The sequence below is a fragment of the Oncorhynchus keta genome, chromosome 18 (genome assembly GCF_023373465.1).
Source record: "Oncorhynchus keta strain PuntledgeMale-10-30-2019 chromosome 18, Oket_V2, whole genome shotgun sequence".
In the NCBI taxonomy this organism is placed as follows: Eukaryota; Metazoa; Chordata; class Actinopteri; order Salmoniformes; family Salmonidae; genus Oncorhynchus; species Oncorhynchus keta.
This window is the reverse complement of record NC_068438.1, coordinates 49,536,859-49,543,301: the sequence shown is the minus strand read 5'-3', so window position 1 is coordinate 49,543,301 and position 6,443 is coordinate 49,536,859. Positions and strand designations below refer to the sequence as shown.

The following is a 6,443-nucleotide window of genomic DNA, read 5'->3' as shown; positions in this document are numbered from 1 at the left end:
GACAGGGCCAAACAGGAAGGATATAACCCCACCCACTTTGCCAAAGCACATCCCCCACACCACTAGAGGGATATCTTCAACCACCAACTTACCATCCTGAGACAAGGCCGAGTATAGCCCACAAAGATCTCCGCCACGGTACAACCCAAGGGGGGGCAGACAGGCCGACCACAACAGTGAATCAACCCACCCAGGTGACGCACCCCCCCAGGGACGGCACGAGAGAGCCCCAGCAAGCCAGTGACTCAGCCCCCGTAACAGGGTTAGAGGCAGAGAATCCCAGTGGAAAGAGGGGAACCGGCCAGGCAGAGACAGCAAGGGCGGTTCGTTGCTCCAGAGCCTTTCCGTTCACCTTCCCACTCCTGGGCCAGACTACACTCAATCATATGACCCACTGAAGAGATGAGTCTTCAGTAAAGACTTAAAGGTTGAGACCGAGTCTGCGTCTCTGACATGGGTAGGCAGACCGTTCCATAAAAATGGAGCTCTATAGGAGAAAGCCCTGCCTCCAGCTGTTTGCTTAGAAATTCTAGGGACAATTAGGAGGCCTGCGTCTTGTGACCGTAGCGTACGTGTAGGTATGTACGGCAGGACCAAATCAGAGAGGTAGGTAGGAGCAAGCCCATGTAATGCTTTGTAGGTTAGCAGTAAAACCTTGAAATCAGCCCTTGCTTTGACAGGAAGCCAGTGTAGAGAGGCTAGCACTGGAGTAATATGATCAAATTTTTTGGTTCTAGTCAGGATTCTAGCAGCCGTATTTAGCACTAACTGAAGTTTATTTAGTGCTTTATCCGGGTAGCCGGAAAATAGAGCATTGCAGTAGTCTAACCTAGAAGTGACAAAAGCATGGATTAATTTTTCTGCATCATTTTTGGACAGAAAGTTTCTGATTTTTGCAATGTTACGTAGATGGAAAAAAGCTGTCCTCGAAATGGTCTTGATATGTTCTTCAAAAGAGATCAGGGTCCAGAGTAACACCGAGGTCCTTCACAGTTTTATTTGAGACGACTGTACAACCATTAAGATTAATTGTCAGATTCAACAGAAGATCTCTTTGTTTCTTGGGACCTAGAACAAGCATCTCTGTTTTGTCCGAGTTTAATAGTAGAAAGTTTGCAGCCATCCACTTCCTTATGTCTGAAACACATGCTTCTAGCGAGGCAATTTTGGGGCTTCACCATGTTTCATTGAAATGTACAGCTGTGTGTCATCCGCATAGCAGTGAAAGTTTACATTATGTTTTCGAATAACATCCCCAAGAGGTAAAATATATAGTGAAAACAATAGTGGTCCTAAAACAGAACCTTGAGGAACACCGAAATGTACAGTTGATTTGTCAGAGGACAAACCATTCACAGAGACAAACTGATATCTTTCCGACAGATAAGATCTAAACCAGGCCAGAACTTGTCCGTGTAGACCAATTTGGGTTTCCAATCTCTCCAAAAGAATGTGGTGATCGATGGTATCAAAAGCAGCACTAAGGTCTAGGAGCACGAGGACAGATGCAGAGCCTCGGTCCGATGCCATTAAAATGTCATTTACCACCTTCACAAGTGCCGTCTCAGTGCTATGATGGGGTCTAAAACCAGACTGAAGCATTTCGTATACATTGTTTGTCTTCAGGAAGGCAGTGAGTTGCTGCGCAACAGCCTTCTCTAAAATCTTTGAGAGGAATGGAAGATTCGATATAGGCCGATAGTTTTTATATTTTCTGGGTCAAGGTTTGGCTTTTTCAAGAGAGGCTTTATTACTGCCACTTTTAGTGAGTTTGGTACATATCCAGTGGATAGAGAGCCGTTTATTATGTTCAACATAGGAGGGCCAAGCACAGGAAGCAGCTCTTTCAGTAGTTTAGTTGGAATAGGGTCCAGTATACAGCTTGAAGGTTTAGAGGCCATGATTATTTTCATCATTGTGTCAAGAGATATAGTACTAAAACACTTGAGCGTCTCTCTTGATCCTAGGTCCTGGCAGAGTTGTGCAGACTCAGGACAACTGCTACTACTACTGCTACTTATACTACTGCTACTACTGCTACTGCTACTACTGCTACTGTTACTACTGCTATTACTGCTATTACTACTGCTACTGTGCTACTACTACTACTTCTACTACTACTTCTACTGTTACTCTTACTACTACTGTTGCTACTACTACTGTGCTACTACTACTACTGTTACTACTACTGTTGCTACTACTACTGTGCTACTACTACTACTGTTACTACTACTGCTACTACTACTGTTACTGCTACTACTACTGCTACTACTACTACTACTACTGCTGTTACTACTACTACTGTTACTACTACTACTGCTACTACTACTACTGCTACTACTACTACTGTTACTACTACTACTGCTACTACTACTACTGTTCCTATTGCTGTTACTGCTACTGCTACTACTGTTACTGTTACTACTACTAGTACTACTACTACTACTACTGCTGCTACTACTACTACTGTTACTGTTACTACTACTACTACTACTGTTCCTATTGCTGTTACTACTACTGCTACTACTGTTACTGTTACTACTACTGCTCCTACCAGTACCACCACTACTACTGATGCTACTACTACCAGTACTACTACTACTACTGTTACTACTACTACTGCTATTACCACTGCTACTGATGCTACTACTACCAGTACTAATACGACTACTGTTACTACCACTACCACCACTACTAGTACTGCTACTACTTCTGGGCAACAGTCACTAAAAGCTACCATCCCACTAATATTTTTAATACAATCATTACTATAATATGTTCATTTGTTCAACACTTCCACGCACATAAAAACACTTTTGGACAGCTGAAGCAAGACACATTTTTCTTTCTGAAAAAATGCCCCTTTCAAGTTGGCCATTAAAGGTGTTTAATTGGGAGCCTATTCAGTGTGCAGGCCTTTCTGTTGTTTACACTTTGTTTGTCCAGCGTGATTTGACAATGAGCGTAAGACCACAGAGTAGGACACTTTTCTAAACCCCTCAGAGCTGGGTTTGTTGCTTTCTGTTTATCAGGCCACAGCAGACGGCCCACACCCTCACAGCTCTGGGAATCTGTACAGCAGCCAAACGACAGAATATACCACCAAGGCCATGTTCAGGAGGGTACACATGCGTCGTAAAATGTTATGGAATGGGAAAATAAAAATCTGTCACGGATCCCTCCGGAACTTTCATTACACACACCTGTCCCCTGTTACCACGGATAAGTACTTGTGTGCCCTTCGGTTGAGCTGTCCCGTTATTGTTACAATGTCCGTTGGTGCTTGTGAGTACCTGTTCTGTGTGATTTGGGCTTTCGTGCCATGGTGGAGGTCGCAGACCTGTATGTTAATCATGGGGAGGCAGGTAGCCTAGTGGTTAGAGGAGGCAGGTAGCCTAGTGGTTAGAGGCAGGTAGCCTAGTGGTTAGAGGAGGCAGGTAGCCTAGTGGTTAGAGGAGGCAGGTAGCCTAGTGGTTAGAGGAGGCAGGAAGCCTAGTGGTTAGAGGAGGCAGGTAGCCTAGTGGTTAGAGGAGGCAGGTAGCCTAGTGGTTAGAGGCAGGTAGCCTAGTGGTTAGAGGAGGCAGGTAGCCTAGTGATTAGAGGCAGGTAGCCTAGTGGTTAGAGGAGACAGGTAGCCTAGTGGTTAAAGGAGACAGGTAGTCTAGTGGTTAGAGGAGGCAGGTAGCCTAGTGGTTAGAGGCAGGTAGCCTAGTGGTTAGAGGCAGGTAGCCTAGTGGTTAGAGGAGGCAGGTAGCCTAGTGGTTAGAGGAGGCAGGTAGCCTAGTGATTAGAGGCAGGTAGCCAGTGGTTAGAGGAGACAGGTAGCCTAGTGGTTAGAGGAGACAGGTAGCCTAGTGGTTAGAGGAGGCAGGTAGCCTAGTGGTTAGAGGAGACAGGTAGCCTAGTGGTTAGAGGAGACAGGTAGCCTAGTGGTTAGAGGAGGCAGGTAGCCTAGTGGTTAGAGGAGGTAGGTAGTCTAGTGGTTAGAGGAGGCAGGTAGCCTAGTGGTTAGAGGAGGCAGGTAGCCTAGTGGTTAGAGGAGGCAGGTAGCCTAAGTGGTTAGAGGAGGCAGGTAGCCTAGTGGTTAGAGGAGGCAGGTAGCCTAGTGGTTAGAGGAGGCAGGTAGCCTAGTGGTTAGAGGAGGCAGGTAGCCTAGTGGTTAGAGGAGGCGGGTAGCCTAGTGGTTAGAGGAGGTAGGTAGTCTAGTGGTTAGAGGAGACAGGTAGCCTAGTGGTTAGAGGAGGCAGGTAGCCTAGTGATTAGAGGAGGCAGGTAGCCTGGTGGTTAGAGGAGGCAGGTAGCCTAGTGGTTAGAGGAGACAGGTAGCCTAGTGGTTAGAGGAGGCAGGTAGCCTAGTGGTTAGAGGAGACAGGTAGCCTAGTGGTTAGAGGAGACAGGTAGCCTAGTGGTTAGAGGAGGCAGGTAGCCTAGTGGTTAGAGGAGACAGGTAGCCTAGTGGTTAGAGGAGACAGGTAGCCTAGTGGTTAGAGGAGGCAGGTAGCCTAGTGGTTAGAGGAGGCAGGTAGTCTAGTGGTTAGAGGAGGCAGGTAGCCTAGTGGTTAGAGGAGGCAGGTAGCCTAGTGGTTAGAGGAGGCAGGTAGCCTAGTGGTTAGAGGAGGCAGGTAGCCTAGTGGTTAGAGGAGGCAGGTAGCCTAGTGGTTAGAGGAGGCAGGTTGCCTAGTGGTTAGAGGAGGCAGGTAGCCTAGTGGTTAGAGGAGGCGGGTAGCCTAGTGGTTAGAGGAGGTGGGTAGCCTAGTGGTTAGAGGAGGTAGGTAGTCTAGTGGTTAGAGGAGACAGGTAGCCTAAAAACAGTGGTTGGACAGGAGGCAGGTAGCCTAGTGATTAAAAGGAGGCAGGTAGCCTGGTGGTTAGAGGAGGCAGGTAGCCTAGTGGTTAGAGGAGACAGGTAGCCTAGTGGTTAGAGGAGGCAGGTAGCCTAGTGGTTAGAGGAGACAGGTAGCCTAGTGGTTAGAGGAGGCAGGTAGCCTAGTGGTTAGAGGAGGCAGGTTGCCTAGTGGTTAGAGGAGGCAGGTAGCCTAGTGGTTAGAGGAGGCAGGTAGCCTAGTGGTTAGAGGAGACAGGTAGCCTAGTGGTTAGAGGGAGGCAGGTAGCCTAGTGGTTAGATGGGAGACAGGTAGCCTAGTGGTTAGAGGAGACAGGTAGCCTAGTGGTTAGAGGAGGCAGGTAGCCTAGTGGTTAGAGGAGGTAGGTAGTCTAGTGGTTAGAGGAGGCAGGTAGCCTAGTGGTTAGAGGAGGCAGGTAGCCTGGTGGTTAGAGGAGGCAGGTAGCCTAGTGGTTAGAGGAGGCAGGTAGCCTAGTGGTTAGAGGAGGCAGGTAGCCTAGTGGTTAGAGGAGGCAGGTTGCCTAGTGGTTAGAGGAGGCAGGTAGCCTAGTGGTTAGAGGAGGCGGGTAGCCTAGTGGTTAGAGGAGGTGGGTAGCCTAGTGGTTAGAGGAGGTAGGTAGTCTAGTGGTTAGAGGAGACAGGTAGCCTAGTGGTTAGAGGAGGCAGGTAGCCTAGTGATTAGAGGAGGCAGGTAGCCTGGTGGTTAGAGGAGGCAGGTAGCCTAGTGGTTAGAGGAGACAGGTAGCCTAGTGGTTAGAGGAGGCAGGTAGCCTAGTGGTTAGAGGAGACAGGTAGCCTAGTGGTTAGAGGAGACAGGTAGCCTAGTGGTTAGAGGAGGCAGGTAGCCTAGTGGTTAGAGGAGGCAGGTAGTCTAGTGGTTAGAGGAGGCAGGTAGCCTAGTGGTTAGAGGAGGCAGGTAGCCTAGTGGTTAGAGGAGGCAGGTAGCCTAGTGGTTAGAGGAGGCAGGTAGCCTAGTGGTTAGAGGAGGCAGGTAGCCTAGTGGTTAGAGGAGGCAGGAAGCCTAGTGGTTAGAGGAGGCAGGTAGCCTAGTGGTTAGAGGAGGCAGGTAGCCTAGTGGTTAGAGGAGGCAGGTAGCCTAGTGGTTAGAGGAGGCAGGTAGCCTAGTGGTTAGAGGAGGCAGTTAGCCTAGTGGTTAGAGGAGGCAGGTAGCCTAGTGGTTAGAGGTGGCAGGTAGCCTGGTGGTTAGAGGATCTATACCATGTTACCATGTTACTATGTCTGTTGTGTCAGTGTACTCATTAGTCCTGTGTTCGGCCTCTTTGTCTTTAGCTATAAAGTGGGAAGGGCACCGCCGTCCGGCCCCCAGGCAGCCAGGCAGGTTGAGTGTTAATATGGACCGAATCCCAGGAAAAGGAAAGGCCTCATAGATCATGGAGCTGTCGCTTTAGTCATCCCCCCCCCACATGGCACTTTGTTTTGCCCAGTAGTGTCATGAGGCGAAGAAGGGCAGATTGGGGGAGAGGGGTCGGAGGGGTGGAAGAGGGAGAGGGGCAGATTGGGGGAGAGGAGTCGGAGGGGTGGAAGGGGCGGATGGGGGAGAGGAGTCGGAGGGGGTCGGAAGGGTGGAAGGGGGAGAGGG

General features: G+C 49.1%; 1 long non-coding RNA gene across 30 annotated transcripts; it reads left to right on the top strand.

The window, feature by feature from the left end:
* Window positions 1-3,365: 3,365 nt before the first annotated feature.
* Window positions 3,366-6,209, top strand: LOC127908889 (uncharacterized). 30 transcript variants are annotated; one of them, XR_008068905.1, is made up of 6 exons: window positions 3,477-3,559; window positions 3,704-3,775; window positions 4,073-4,172; window positions 4,273-4,672; window positions 5,235-5,334; window positions 5,535-6,205. It is a non-coding gene; the product is annotated as an uncharacterized LOC127908889 (long non-coding RNA). The 30 variants fall into 30 exon arrangements; XR_008068901.1 differs by lacking the exons at window positions 3,477-3,559; window positions 3,704-3,775 and adding exons at window positions 3,600-3,631; window positions 3,822-3,967 and having other exon boundaries at window positions 4,069-4,172; window positions 5,535-6,206; XR_008068927.1 differs by lacking the exons at window positions 3,477-3,559; window positions 3,704-3,775 and adding exons at window positions 3,822-3,967; window positions 4,857-4,981 and having other exon boundaries at window positions 4,069-4,172; window positions 4,273-4,597; window positions 5,260-5,334; window positions 5,560-6,209.
* The last annotated feature ends 234 nt before the right edge of the window (window positions 6,210-6,443 follow it).